This window comes from Xyrauchen texanus, chromosome 8 (assembly GCF_025860055.1).
Source record: "Xyrauchen texanus isolate HMW12.3.18 chromosome 8, RBS_HiC_50CHRs, whole genome shotgun sequence".
NCBI classification, from domain to species: Eukaryota; Metazoa; Chordata; class Actinopteri; order Cypriniformes; family Catostomidae; genus Xyrauchen; species Xyrauchen texanus.
Genome location: NC_068283.1, coordinates 27,176,776 through 27,192,636, shown reverse-complemented (window position 1 = coordinate 27,192,636; position 15,861 = coordinate 27,176,776). Strand labels below are relative to the sequence as shown.

General features: G+C 44.6%; 1 protein-coding gene across 1 annotated transcript in view; it reads right to left on the bottom strand.

Moving 5' to 3' along the window:
- The window catches only part of LOC127647829 (synaptotagmin-C-like), a 57,545-nt gene extending 45,635 nt beyond the window's left edge, over nucleotides 1-11,910 (bottom strand). Inside the window, exon 1 of the mRNA XM_052132311.1 lies at nucleotides 11,690-11,910. The gene's annotated coding sequence lies outside the window, so the exon portion shown is untranslated. The remainder of the gene's footprint in view (nucleotides 1-11,689) is intronic.
- Nucleotides 11,911-15,861: the final 3,951 nt, after the last annotated feature.

The following is a 15,861-nucleotide window of genomic DNA, read 5'->3' as shown; positions in this document are numbered from 1 at the left end:
TACTGTGACCCCATAATAAGGGCATGTTGTCACGAAAGGTAAATGTGTGGATATCTTTTTCCTGGACAATAATGGTGCAAATGTTCAATTGCTTTTTTTAGCCAACACTTTAAGTTGTGCATCTGTCTATATTTGTCTATAGCATTAACAAAATAAACCTACCTTAAGAAATATTAACTGGAATAAAAAAAGAGTGGCAACCACTACTGATCTACAAATATCTTAAAATCTCTGTTTTGATATGTGCAGACAGCAAGGAGAAATAAAGATGTTGTCGCAATTCATCTGCAGAGGGGAAGTGTGTATATAATTTGTCAGTGCAGGGTTCAGCATGAGATCTCTTTAGTATTCTTCCTTTGTGTTGTGCTCATTCTGTTTCCAAAAACCAGGTCAAAGCTCCATCTTTCATTTCCCTTTTCCTTCGTTCTGTCTCAGCTTTCATCCAAGTGTTTCTATCCACACCTCTCCATCTCTGCTTCATTCCCTCTCTGCATCAGCTATAATGGTGCAAAGCCAGAAAAAGTTGCAAAATCTATCGTTATTTGAATCTATTTAAAGATCACCTCCTATCATCAGAGTGTGTCTTTCCCTTTTAGCCAGTGAAATCCCTCAAGAAATCAGATCTCTCTCCAATGGGATACCTCCTTATTGAGTGGCAAATCCATCTATCTTTCTGATAGAGTATTCTTTCATGCTTTTTAGGCCTGCAAAATGTCATTGGTCTTTCATTGTGATGTGGCTTCTCTCAAGCGAGGCGCTTCTTTTGCATCCATCTTCTCCGCTCCATTCCATCAGTCAATCAGTCAAAGTCTTAAGTACAGCTGTAAGTCATTCAGGACAAGATTCAGGTCACAATGTTCACCCACACACACTTGTTCATTAGCTTTTGCCCTCTCCTTGGAGCTGCCTAATCAGTGTGTCAAAGCAGTCTATCAGTCTGGCTCTCGGGATCACAACCGGTTTTGCTTCAGGACAATGATTTTACTTTGGACATCAGCACAGTGGTGTTGATACAACATAGTATCAAAAGTGTTTAAAAATGCCAAAGAAATCACGAAGCCAGTAATTCACCAAGCAAAACATCCTGGATACTGATTGAGGGAACGAGACATTGTGAGAATCTTGAGAGCCCGGAAACACCTCTGATCTTTGATAAAAGGCAAATGGGCATGGCGCCATGGCACACATCACGTGGCCATCACGTGGATCTGTATCGGCAGTGCGAGATGGGCAGACTCTATACACCCGGACCTGTATTAGGCTAATCCAGCCTCCAAGAGGGATATCGGTCGACTGCAGAGGATCATGCAGGAGAAAGAGATAGTTTACAGACATGTCCGTCATGTGTGTGTGTCTTCTGTTTTAGTAGCTCATTAAAATATTATTTATATCGTCAAGCCAGTTCTCGCCTCCTCCTTTCAATTGACTGCTTTACACTCCCCTGATGCAAGTGTGAGTGTCGAACAGCCCTTTGGGGATGAGTTGAGTGCTCAAAAGAATGGGGACAGGCTTGTCCTCATCGTGCCTCTTTTCCCTCTTTTTTCTTTTTCTCCCCAGAAAAAGAGACAATTCACTAACTGACCGGGACTCCAGTGTCGGTGGGGGGGGATGTCACTCCTAAGGGAAAGACACAGAGGAGACCACACCCCACCCAGAGAGAGAGGATGGGGGGTTAAGAGGAAATAACCCCATTCTTGCCGAGACTAATCGGAAGTATGTCATGTGGAGAAGTCCCATGGTAGGTCCTATAGGAAGCTCTATGAGCATAGAGACTGGGGCTACCATGGCAGGTGGTAGGCCACTGAGGTCTTCCATGTCCCAACCAGGGGCCAGACATGGATGTTCCAGAGGTCTGGTAGTGGGTGCCAGATGGTGCCCCATCCCTGAGACAGAAGGTCCTTCCTCCCTGGCAAAAGGGGAATTTGCCAGGGAGTGGCTGACGCGAGGAACATGAGGTCCGAGAACCAAGTCTGTGTGGGCCAGTAGGGGGCCACTAGGTTGACCTGCTCCTCATCCTCCCTGACCTTGCAAGTAGGCTCACTGGGGGAAACGCATACTTGCGAAGTCCAGGTGGCCAGCTCTATGCCAGTGCGTCTATGCTGAGGGGGGCCTTGGTCAGGGCATACCAGAGCGGGCAATGGGAGGATTCTGGGGAGGTGAACAGGTCTACCTGTGCCTGCCCGTATCGACTCCAAATTAGCTGGACCACCTGAGGGTGGAGTCTTCACTCTCCCTTGCGGGTGACCTGATGTGACAGTGTGTCCGCTGTGGTGTTGAGGTCGCCCGGGATGTGAGTGGCTCGCTATACGATTTGAGGTGCTGCTGTCTCCAGAGGAGGAGACGGCGAGCGAGTTGTGACATGCGAGGGGAGCGGAACCCACCTTGGCTGTTCAAACCAACATGTGCTTGCCCTTGATCAACGGCCAGAACCTCCGCAGTGCGCGCAGTATTGCCAGCAATTCGAGGCAGTTGATGTGCCAACATAGTCACGGGCACCGGCAGCCGCATGCCAATTGGAGGCCCATTGTCTTGGATGCATCAGTTGTAACCATGACGCACCTGGATACCTGCTCTAGGGGAGCCCCTGCCCATACAAATGCGAGGTCGTTCCAAGGGATGAAGAGACGGTGACAGATCGGAGTGATGGACACACGATGTGTGCCGTGGCGCCATGCCCATCTCGGGACTCTGAAATAGTTTCAGTGGAACCACGGTCCTCTGTCTGAAAGCCTTCAGACAGGCCAGCACCGAATGTATGTGCTCGTTCGTGAGGCGTGCCGTCATCAAGACTGAGTCCAACTCCAAACCGAGAAAAGAGATGCTCTGAACTGGGAGGAGCTTGCTCTTTTCCCAGTTGACCCAAAGCCCTAGCCGGCTGAGGTGCGTGAGAACCAGGTCCCTGTGTACACACAACCCATCCAGAAAGTGAGCTAGGATTAGCCAGTCGTCAAGGTAGTTGAGAATGCAGATGCCCACTTCCCTTAATGGGGCAAGGGCAGCCTCTGCGACCTTCGTGAAGATGCGAGGGGACAAGGACAGGCTGAAAGGGAGGACTTTGTACTGGTAAGCCTGACCCTCGAATGCAAACCACAGGAAGGGTGTGTGACGAGGTAGAATCGAGATGTGGAAGTATGCGTCTTTCACGTCTACAGCCGCGAACCAATCTTGATGCCGGACGCTCGTTAGAATGCATCTTAATATCAGCATCTAGAACGGGAGTATGTGTAAGGCCTGGTTGAGAACTCGCAGGTCCAAGATGGGGCTGCAACCCACTGCCTTTTTTCAGTATAATAAAGTAGGGGCTGTAGAACCACTTCATTTCCGCTGGAGGGACAGACTCTATCGTGTGCTTCCATAGAAAGGTGGCGATTTCAGCGCACAAGGTAGTGGCGTTCTCGGCCTTCACCGTGGTGAAGTAGATGCCGGCAAACCTGGGCGTGCACCTGACAAATTTAATCGTGTTGCCGAGTCAGACGGTCTGGGTCAGCCATCGCGACGGGTTGGAAAGCGTGAGCCACATGTCCAGACTATGGGTGAGGGGAACCAGGGGAATGATTTCGTCAGATGTACCGGCGATTTTCGCGAGGGCCAGCGGTGGAGCGGGCTCCGAGGAGGACGTTGTTAACTAGTATACTGGATAATGTAGCAGCAAAATTAACAGTAATTCCAGTCTTCAAGTGTTCAGTAGAAAAGAAACAAATGTCTTATTTTGTATTTTTCTTTCTTTCTTTTTTTCAAAAAAAATTTCAACTTAGTTCAGCTCACTTTTCATTCACTCAGTTATTTTTTGGAACCTATTCAACTTAAATATTATTATAATTTGTAAACAAATGTTCTCATCGATAGTATCTTTGAGACTCCAGTCCTTTCTACTATGTCAAACATACCTGTGTCTTCATTATTGCCTGCAAGCATCATAAGACTGTTGTGAGTTATCTGTTCATCGTGTCTATACCCTGTCTGGATATTACTCACCTGCCGTTTGCCACTCTGCTGGATTTACTCACAATGTTCACTGTTTCAATCATCTGCTCAATAAATCATGCTGAGTTCATATCTCTGCCTCCGTGGGTGTTTCCGTGACACCTTTAACTTATTTTGACATTCTGAACTGGACGGGCCCGTGGCTACGTTGGCACATCAACTGCCTTCTAAAACATAGCCGTGGGTGTGTGTCAACAGAGCAGCGCCATTCAATAACGCGCTGGAGCTGCGTGTGTATTTTATATATTTACTTATTAAACACAGCCTATTGCAATTCACAGAGCTATTGCACGTCTTCAAGTGGCTTTGAATAAAATGCATGATTCATATGAACCACATTATTTGTGTTTTAATGGTTCTTTTATGTCATTTTTTGAGCTAGACAGTAACAAACATGACTAACGTCTTTGTTACCTGAAAAAAGCGGAACGAGATGCTGAGCTTTGCTAAGCGCTTTTGGGAACAATCCTGCATTGGGACCAGCTGTGAATATGTGTGTAACACGTCAATGAAGCATTTCGCCCGAAAGTAGGTCGCAATGCATGCACTCGCCCTGCCCCAATGCGAGAGCAGTATGCTCTTCCCCCAAACAAACAAAACAAAACTGATGCGTGTCCCTGACAGTCATAGAACGTTGACAGGGAAACACGCATCGTTTGCTTTGCTTCTCCGACATTTTTCCACCTTTTTCTTTTCTATTTTATATATATATATATATATATAGAAAGAGGGAAAGGAGAAAAGTTTCACTGCGCACTGCCTAAAAAATTCTAAATCCTAGCAGAGGAAAGAAAGTTTCTGACAGGCTTGTGAGACACATAACACAGTTTGCTCTGAAGAAAATGGATCTGACGACACGCTGGTGACGCGTCTATTTATAGCCTGGCCACAGGTGCATCTAATGATCATCACCAGCCGAGGCTATAAATTCCGGTCAGTGTTCATTGACGTGTTACACACATATTCACAGCTGGTCACAATGCAGGATTGTTCCCAAAAGCGCTTAGCAAAGCGCAGCATCATAGTGAAGCTTTTTGTAAAGGGAACACACAGTATCGGATTTGGATAAGGCTCGTCGGACCGATACCCAATCCGTTTAAAACATCAGTAATGGAGCCGATACCGATCCAGGTATCGTATTGATGATACCTGGTATATTTAATAAGAAGTGTTTTCTCCTCCCTTTTAAAAGTTGATAAGCCTATTTATTTTGCAACTGTTACTATATTGTTAGCCGTATTGCATTATTTGCATTTAGCATCGAGCATTGGCACTATCAGAACAGACCTGCAACGAAGCGGTTCAAAAACACTTCTGAACAGATTGCGGTCCATTTATCTGTCTATCTCAGATCTTCAGTCCATTGTAAATGTTAGTTGCAGATTAGCCCATGAAAAAGCACTTCCCCCCAAACCCCTGTCTGTTCTCTTTACTGCCACTTGTCCTGTAAATCTGTCTGAGTTTGAATTAAAAAATGCTGAAAGATGGCCGTCTGGCACCAAACTACATTGTCACTGTCCAGAAAATCCCAGGTCGATTCAGTATGAAGTTAGAGATCAGGGAGGGGAGACAGCACGAGCGGGAGAGAAAAGAGAAGGCAATGAAAAAAATGAAGAAGCTGAAAGCGAGAGACAGTCATAAACTGTAAGACTTGAAAAGAAAGGGAAGGACAGGGAAAGAAAAAGAGGGCAATAGTCTGGATACACCATATAGCTTGTAGCCTTGGATTCCAGACAGAGAAGAAAAGTGTATTCTTGATGCTGCTGTAAATGTCTGGGCGATGGACATTTACAAGTCAAATACTGTAATAAATTGCAGCATTGATCCAGGGCATTATGGTATGTATGTCTGAAAACCAGAAGGAAATGTGCCTCATAGAAAAATGTGGTGCTATTAAAATCTATGCAAGTGACACCGGCATGAGACACTCAGAACAACAGAACATGAAACCCATCTCAGACATTCCATTGACTGGTGTCCGGGTCGGAATCAATATCTCCAGGAAAAGCAATACACCACAACAAGGACCCCAGCAACCTGCACGGTCACTGTCCAATCATGGGCAAGCCACACGGAATTGCCACAGTCCAATTGTGTCATAAAGGCCACAAAACCAGCGAACCCTGCCCAATCACATGCTAGAGATGAGAACAACAGTAATAAATTATTATGTGGATATGTAACTGAGCACAAACAAGCAAGAAGGTTCAGTGTGTTCAATGACATCAATAAAAACTGACATAATTGTATGGTCATTAGATCCTGTACAGAAACATTTGAAGGTTACAATTTTGTTTGGTGTCGAGACAATTCAGACAATACCCACACTACCAGTTTCAAACGGGAAGCAGACAGACCAGTTTAGGTAGCTGTGTTATTGAATGACACACAACAGTAAGTAAGCCCAACATAGAAACAAAACCAAAGAGATAGTTTTGTCTCAAAAAAGCATTAGGCGCTGATAAAAAAGGCACTTTACATTCAAATGAAAAAGCATTTAGAAATGCACCTGTCCAGTTCAATCAAAAAATTTATATAATCAGACAATAGTGTCAATACTCAGAGACAAAATAATCAATCGTAATCTAATATGACAAATTATCTTATTTATAGGTGATGTAATCTTTACAGTGTTAAAATACTTTCTTCTTTACCAGCTTAATATGCAGAGACAACTGTAGGCCATTTGTAGGATGATTTCCCCAAAAATGTGGAGGATTCAAATATTTCTCTGTTTGAGTATCCAGCCTGACATAGCCACATTGGCTCAAACAATAGACCAACAATTTGGCGACGTCACCACCAGACGGAAGTGGTGGCAAAATGTACCAGTGTGAACAATAAACCAAACCTGTAGTTAGCTGACCCAACAAATCAAAAAGTTAGCTGTTACCTTTAAGTTGTCTGGTTAAGCATTGTCAAAATCACAATGGCAAAAATCGAGGGCTTCACTTTTATCTGATTCTGACGCAGTGGTTTCAAACCATTAAAGGGATAGTTCTCAGAAAAATGAAAAAAATTATCTTATCATTTATTCACCATCACGCCATCCCAGATGCATATGGCTTTCTTCAGCAGAACACAGATTTTTTGAAAAATATTTGAATGGTGATCAGACCAAAAATCACATTAAGGTCACATAAAAGTAATGCATTTTACACCAGTGTTTAAAATCTTAAGAAGCAATATAATAGGTGTGGATGAGAAACAGAACCATATTTAAGTCTTTTTTTTACTTTAAATCTCCACTTTAACTTTCACTTTCAAATGTTACATTTTTATCTGTTTTTCACCAACACCTTTTATATTGCTTCTGAAGATATGGATTTAACCACTGAGTCATAGTGAGTCATTACTTCTGTGTTTCCTATATGTGATTTTTGGAGCTCCCATTCACTTGTATTGTATGGACCTACAAAGCTGAGATATTCCTCTAAACATCTTTGTTTGTGTTCTGCTGAAAAAGAAAGTCATACACTTCTGGGATGGCATGAGTAAATGATGAGAGAATTTACATTTTTGAGTGAAATCCTTTAACAGAGCTTGACTGGACTGAGGAGATAATTTCCAACTCATGGATTTGCAGTGAACATTCCTGGGGGCATGACTTTCTCTTTGCCCAACCAATAGATGACGAGGAGATTGTTCAGGAAACATTTTGTTGTTGTTGTTGTTGCAAAGAATCATTATTTTTGCAATTCTGCTTGGTTCTGCTAGAAGCACAGAAATCAAATACTTCACCTGTAATACAACAGGTCATATTAATCTCTAAATAACAAGCAGCACCCAACACCAATGTAGGCAGGCATACAGTAGCTAACTGAAAATGATAATATCACTGACTGTATTAGACACCTGGCTTTTACTACATAAGGAACTGTCAGGTGTTTTGAGTAGAGATCTGTCGGGGGCTGTCCATCAGCAGCACAGATCAGCAGTAGTCACTCAGGTCATTGCCTGTTTCTACAGCAGAGTGCAGATGGGTCTGAGGTCCTGCACTGAGCTGAGCCCTGAGGTCAAATTAGTCAAGCCAATGAAGAATGATGCAATTAGTTTTTGTGCCACAGGAAAAGTCCACTGCCCTATTTAGATTGACAAGTTTGCAGTTGCTGGAAGTATGGATTTAGCTGTTTGAAAGAAGGGCCTTCCTCTCTTTAAATGGGACAGGTCACCCAAAAACAAAAATGATGCCATTATTATCTCACATTCATTTAATTCGAAACCTAAGTCACCCCGTTTTTTTCTAGCTTGAAACACAAAAGGAATTATCTATCAGATTGTCCAAGCAGCTCTTTTCCGTACAATCAAAATTAATAGTCAGCACGGCTCTCTCCGGTCTCCAATCAACATTTATTGTATAGAAGAGGGCAGCTTAAATATCTCCTTGGTGTTTCGCGAAAGGAAGTAATTTGGAACGACATGAGGGTGAGTAAAAGGGGGAAATATCCCTATAAGATTGTAAAAATTGTTGGTTAGAATGAAGACACACCAAGGGAGAAATATTGTTCACAAACTCACCAACCACACACACTTTGGAGCATTTTAATGAGGATGCACACAGATAAAACTTTATAGCTTAACTTGCAAGTAAAAATATTCTATTTTTGTTCAGCAGTCTGCTTCAACACTGTACCTCTGAACCATTCTGCACTTTTACATCAAGTGTTCAAATATACATATAGAAATATAATCAAACACATTCCAATTGCTGTGCAGTGCTACATTTTGAATAGTGTGTCAATTTAAAATTCATCAGCTAAATATTATTTTCTACAGCTTATAAGCACAGGATGTTTACGCATCTTGGGGGCCGTTAGGATATTTTAAGAATTTCAAACCGTTTTTTTAGGCAAACATGGGGTGTTCACATTATGCATGTACTGGGATATTTTTTGTTTCCACAATTGCCTGCCTCTTTTTGAAGTTACACTGCCTTCACTCTTTATTCAGGGAAACCTGTCTCACAACTTCCCTTTTTCGCCTGAAATTGATAGATGTGACTGAGACTAATTGTAAAAGAAAAATGACAGCTAATCCTTTTCTTCTCTACTGAGGCTACGAATTTGAACACTTCTATTGACAAGGGATATAAATCCATTAAGTATATCCAAAAGGATATTTGAGTAACATCTTCATGAAGATGTTGTGTTATTATTTCTTTCCTTTCTTCTGTTCTTTTCTCTCACTCGCTGTATTACCTCCATGCCAGTGGTCTTATCTGCAATGTCATCGGGATGCTAATCTGCTTTTGTTTTCTGTAAGAGTGTTGCTTTTTTTTTTTACCTGTCAGAAGATAACAGTAATTTTCTTTACCCCTTTGGCTACAAAGGCAGACTTCCTGCAAAGTGGGAAAGAATTAATACATTATAACAACGCTGTTTTAGTAGACTGATTACTCCTCGCAATTTATCCTCATCTCCCACCCTCCAATACCATCACTCTCTTTCTTCTTTTGTCGTCTGGTACTATTCCAGTCCCTTAAAATAATAGTTCACCCAAAATTTAAAGTTCTTTCATTTACTCATCCTGATGAGTAAATGAAAGAGAAATGAGAACACAAATGAAGATTTCAAGAAGAATATCTCAGCTCTGTAGGTCCATACAATGCAATTGAATGGTGGCCAAGATTTTAAAGTTCCAAAAAGCACATTAAAGCAGCATAAATGTAATCCAAAAGACTCTTTTGAAGGGATCTAAAAAAAATGTTTCACTATAAATCTTGACATCAGCAGTCTCGCCATTTAGTGCTCTTTGCATGTGTCAAGCACTAGGAAGTGCAATCGAGCTTGACATGATGATCGTGCCAAGAGACAATAATGGCAAGATGTTCACCCAAAACCAATTAGATTGCTTCAGAAGATATGGATTACTTTCATACTGTCTTTATGTGCTTTTTGGAGCTTCAAAGTTTTGGTCAACATTCACTTGCATTGTATGGACCTACAAAAAACTGTTCCAAAAAACTGATATGAGGCAGAATGTTAGTCTCATTCACCATTTGCTTTTAATCTTTTTCCCATAAAAGTTGAAGACTGAGGCTGCCTAGAATCTTCTTTTGTGTTCACAGAAGCTAGAAAGACATCCAGGTTCACAACAACATGAGGGTGAGTAAACAATGACAGAATTTTCATTTTTGGGTGAACTTACCCTTTAAATCTCATGCACTGGAAGAGGAAGCCAAGCAAAAATGGCCTTCAGCACAGTCAAAACCTCAGACCAACACTCATCCACATCACTGCATCATCTCGCTCGTATCTGCCATTATGCTGTGAGTTCCTGGACACTCTCCCTGTACTCTCCTGAGTTCAGCGCATTCACTGGCCACTAAACACACATCTCAAATGCACTGCCAAGGGCTGCTGTCATTTACACAACCAGACCTCCACTGGCGGTCAAAGTGGTATTACATACTGTATCACTGTAAAAATGATGCTTGGGTCTTTGCGGCTTGCGGCTGCGAATAGAGTGAGTGGTAACGTTGTTTATGAGTGTCGAAGGAGTTTAGTAATGGTCATCTAACATTATAAACCCAAGATAAACAGCCAAACCTTTTCAGGTGCACACGTACTGGATTTATATGGCAGTACGCACTTGGAAAGTATACAAGCACATGCACATGGCTATTACGGTGCCGGTCTGCAGTAAGATATGCACTCCCATTCTCTGCCTCTTACTTCCTCTTCTTCTGCTTGCTGTCCCAGGTCCTCGGAATACCTCAATTATTTATAACATCACACTGGAACACACAGCCAAAGAAAGACAGAGAAAGATACTGGAGAAGTACTGTGCCAGCCCTTAGATTCAGCTCCCACACAGATAGATATAGTATAGAGGGAAGCTCTCCACAGCCAAGCATCGTCATCAGCTGCTCTGTCACGTCGTGGGGGGAATTAATCGCCCCCTCATATGGCTTTTACGAATGCCTTTCGGTGAGTGACTGAGAGGATTCCAGTGATGGTTCCATATGGATGTATTACATTTGCATAATTATGGTCCTGTGCCTGATAAAAGCCATGTAAGCCTGCCTTTGAAGACTGTGGGGAGGGGTGGGGTTTACAGGGTGAGGAACACTGATAAGTGATTGAGGAGAAGAGAAGCAGCTTCATATAGCATATACATTTCAGATCCTTCCCTCTTGAATTACATGTGCAGATTGTGCATGTAGAGCAGAAAATAGGGAAATTAAGAACAGAATTACATAATTGACAGACTCTCAGGAGCTTCTTCATAAGATTCTATATACATTGTTGCATACAGTACAGACACACTCGTACGTGCACACTATATGAAAATGCGCGGTCACGATTCCGAGCACTGGTAGTAATAAAACATTCATGCATGATTTTGCAGTAGATAAATGAAGATTTTTGAAGCAACTGGAAATCCCACACTGAGAGGCTTTTGCACGACGATACAGTACAGACGATCAAATCTTCACCACACAAAAGCGCACACACATAGATTTATATTACGATAACATGAATTCAACAATCGTGTCTTTATGTTTCTGAAGGGATACAGACCTCGAACAGAACGACTGTCTCCATCAAATATGTACTCTCTCTTTCCAGCGAAATATGCATGCAATATAAGCATTCAATATATTTTTTTTATCATGCGACGCGTTATAACAGCAACATCATCAGTTATCACATCATCCCCCCCCCCGCAAACCCAAAGAGAGATAAAGGCTGGAATACCGCACCTGGGACAAACGGATGCCAAAGGGTAGCCCTAAAGGGACAGCGGAGATGTCTCTCCGCTCCCCTCTTCCTCCTCTCTTTCTATGTTTTCGCCTGTCTTCACAGCCTCGTTTTTTCTCTATATTTCACTCTCTGTTCTCCCTCCCTTCTCCCTCCTTTGCCTTGTGCACAGAATATTAAACGAGCCTCGTCTGCGCTCGCGAGCTGAAGCGCGCGTGCAGCGCTAAACACATACTGATATATGGAGAGAGAGAGAGAGAGAGAGAGAGAGAGAGAGAGAGAGAGAGAGAGAGAGAGAGAGAGAGAGAGAGAGAGAGAGAGAGAGAGAGAGAGAGAGAGAGAGAGAGAGAGAGAGAGAGAGACGGGCCAAGGTTGGGCCGGTCGAGGGATGGCGAGCCAGGATTGGTGTGTGCAGTCAGTCGACCCGTCACGGGAAGCGCCCAAACAGCGATGCTCAGAAAAATGCAGAGTATAGTCTTAATAATAGGGTGTTATATAAATTAGACTGACAGGACACTCTCCTATATAGTATTTCAGATGGGATTACGTTGGCTGTTAACATACACTATTTACAGCCAGCAGAAAACTGAATTAGTTAACAGTATTACCGCCGGTTCACACAGAACATTTAAATAAAATTAAAAAAAATAGACGCAGCGCAACGAAGAGAATCCAGGTGTCTCAAGACACGTTGTTAATAACTGAAGTAGAAATCTTCTATATCGAAATAAGATTAAAAACCTCCGCGTTTTTACCACAGACCGAGAGCGCAATGGCCAACTACACCTACCTGTTGCAAAATTGTCCTCTATTGCTGTATATTCTTAGCAGGTAATGTTTAAATATAATGTAAGTAATGTATTACATTTGTAAAAAAATAAATGCGGCTGTATAATTACAGTGCTGAGTTTAATGCTGCCTTAGGAATTGGAATTATCCTACTTCCCACTTCTTAAGTAGCCTACAAGTATGTCCTGTTCATCTGCTTTGTTGTCGGAAGTTGTCGGAAGTTCCTTTGTATATCTTGAGGACCCTTTATTTTGACACCATAATACATATCACTCAGTGATTCCATAATGGAATTTTGGTAAAATACAAGCTATTTTCACAGTATAAAATTTACAACATGCATAAAATGGTTGCTGATATACATAAATTAATTTGACCAAATTGGCGAGCACTAACAATTAGCTGTATTTAGAAAAATTAACAAAAGCTGTCATTCACTACAGAAACTGTACTCTCCTCCACCATGTTGAAAGTTTAGAATGTATCGGTTACCTAACGTAACCTCGGTTCTCTCTAGATGAGGGAACGAGTATTGCGTAAGCTAGCTTACGCTACGGGAAAGATTCATCTTTTCTGAGATATTGAAGCCAAAAAATTATCCTTAATTTTTGTATCCATTGTCAACGCAGTGCGGCAGCTGCAGACCTTGAGCGGGCTAGCTAGCAAGCTCATAGGTTGCTCTGCGGCAACTGCTGCAGCCTATAGACGAGCTTGGGCGAACTCGCATCCAATGAGAGGCGTCCGCGCGCTCACTGCAACAAAGCCCGCCAAAATGGGCGTGACTAGAGTGCATATAAGCGTAGTTCGTAGGCTGGAACCCTGGTTTTCAATGACTGAAGCGAAAAGTCGCTCGTGGCACGAGCACGGCCGGCTACGCAATACTCGTTCCCTCATCTAGAGAGAACCGAGGTTACGTTAGGTAACCAATACGTTCTCTTACGAGAGGTTCTCTCGTATTGCGTAAGCTAGCTTACGTTACGGGAACCCATTGTCAACGCCGTGCGCGCCAAGCATCCACTGTATGAGCCCCAGGGAATTAAGGGGGGACCCGGGGGAGCCCTTATGAGTGGGGAAATAATATTTGGCCGGCAAGAATGTGGGTCATTGATTGTGTAATACATAAGCACATAGTGGGAAGGGAACGAATGTGTCTGTGTGGAATGTGTCCCATCAGTGCAGCTCACCAGGGGAGCTGTAGCGTATTAAACCGCTAGTAGTTTTGCCTGCAGAGCGGGCACTTCCATATTGTAAAATCTGACAAAGGTGGAGGGGGAAGTCCATCCCGCTGCCACACATATGTCGTGAATGGAAATCCCGCTGGACCATGCCCACGAGGATGCCATGCCTCTAGTGGAGTGAGCCCTAATGCCCAACGGGCATGGCAGGTCTTTTGACGCGTATGCAGCAGCAATAGCGTCCACTATCCATCTAGATAGTGTCTGTTTCGAGGCGCGAGACCTTTGGTGCGCCCTCGAGCGAAGCGAAAGCTCCTCAGAGCGTCTGAAAGCGGCGGAGCGCGCAGTATACAATCTCAGTGCTCTGACCGGGCAAAGGAGATTGGCGTCGCGTTCACTATCGGGTGCTGGTAGCGCCGATAGGAAATGACCTGTGCTCTGAAAGGAGTACCGATCACCTTGGGAACATAGCCGTGTCTAGGCTTTAAAATGACCTTGGAGTCACTTGGTCCAAACTCAAGACACGCAGCGCTGACAGACAGCGCGTGAAGGTCTCCCACACGTTTGACTGATGACAGGGCAGTCAGAAAAGCGGTTTTGAGTGAAAGGTATTTCAAATCCACGGATTGAAGTGGTTCGAAAGGGGGCTTTCATAGTTTCGAGAACTATAGAAAGATCCCAGATAGGAACTCGATGGAGGCGCGGGGGTTCATCCTTCTAGCTCCCCTGAGGAAGCGGATGACCAGCTCATTTTTACCCCATGACTGGCCGTGCAGGGGTTCAGCGAGCGCCGCAGCGGCCGCCACATACACTTTGAGCTTGGATGGGGATCTGCCCTTATCCAGCAGCTCTTGTAGAAATACTGAGCAGCGGCGACACCCCACATGTCCAGCGGGTCCAGGTCTCGGTCGGTGCACCATTTTGAGAACACAGACCATTTTGGCGCATAGAGTCTTCTCGTGGAAGGGGCTCTAGCGTGTATGATGGTGTTTATTACTCCTTCTGGCAGAGCGACGGGTAGTCGTTGATCACCTGCGCATGCAGCCCAGCGCTCTGGGTGGGGATGCCAGATTGTGCCGTGAGCTTAGAGAGGAAATCTGCTCTCACTGGGATGGGCCATGGCGCTGTCAGTGACAGCTGCGTAAGCTCCGGGAACCATGTCTGATTCTCCCAACGCGGGGCTATGAGGAGCACCGAGTGGCGCGTTTCCCTGATCCTCTGCATTACCTGTGGCAATAGCGAGACGGGAGGGAAGGCGTAAAGCGGGCGTCTGGGCCAGTCCTGGGCCAGCGGCGTCCTCGCTTTCGAGAAAAATATTGGGCAGTGAGAGTTCTCTTTGGGCGCTAAAGAGGTCTATCTCTGCTCTGCCGAATAGGTGCCATAGCGTCTGGACTGTTTGAGCGTGCAGGGACCATTCCCTTGGGGAATATTGTCTCTGGACAGTCTGTCCGGGCCGTCGTTCAGGTGGCCTGGCACGTCGCGTCGCCCTCAGCGGCGCAGGTGGCACTGGGACCAACTCAGTATGCGTTTAGATCAGATGGAAGAGGTTCCTGGATCTGACACCGCCCTGGCGGTTTAGGTAGGATACCACAGATCTGTTGTCCGAGCGGACCAGGGCGTGGTGACCCTGAATGACCGGGAGAAAGCGCCGCGGCGTGCTCGACCGCTATCATTTCCAGACAATTTATGTGAAGGAGCTTTTCCTGAACTGACCATAGGCCGAAAACCGGAGAGCCCTCGCGGACCGCGCCCCAAGCCGTGTTGGACGCGTCTGTCGAGATGACTTTCGGCGAGATACAGCTCCCATTGTCACTCCCGCTGATACCATTCGGCCACTGTCCAGGGCTGCAGAGCTGAAATACAGGTCTGAGTCACCTTGATGGGCTGGCGGCCTATGGCCCAAGCCCGGCGAGACGCGCGGGTGTTTAGCCAATGCTGAAGCGGGCACATGTGCAGTAAACCCAGCTGAAGTACTGCTGCGGCTGAGGCCATGTAGCCTAGCACTCTCTGAAATTTCTTCAGAGGTGTGAGGCTGTTCATCTGAAATAGCCGCGGCTGAGTAAGCTGCACAGCCGTGCGCTGTGTAGATAAGTGAGCCGTCATTGCCACTGAGTCTAGTTCTATTCAAGGAAGGAAATTGCCTGACTGGGCTGTAGTGAGCTCTTGGTCCAATTGACTGCAAGGCCCAAACTGTTCAGATGACTGAGGAG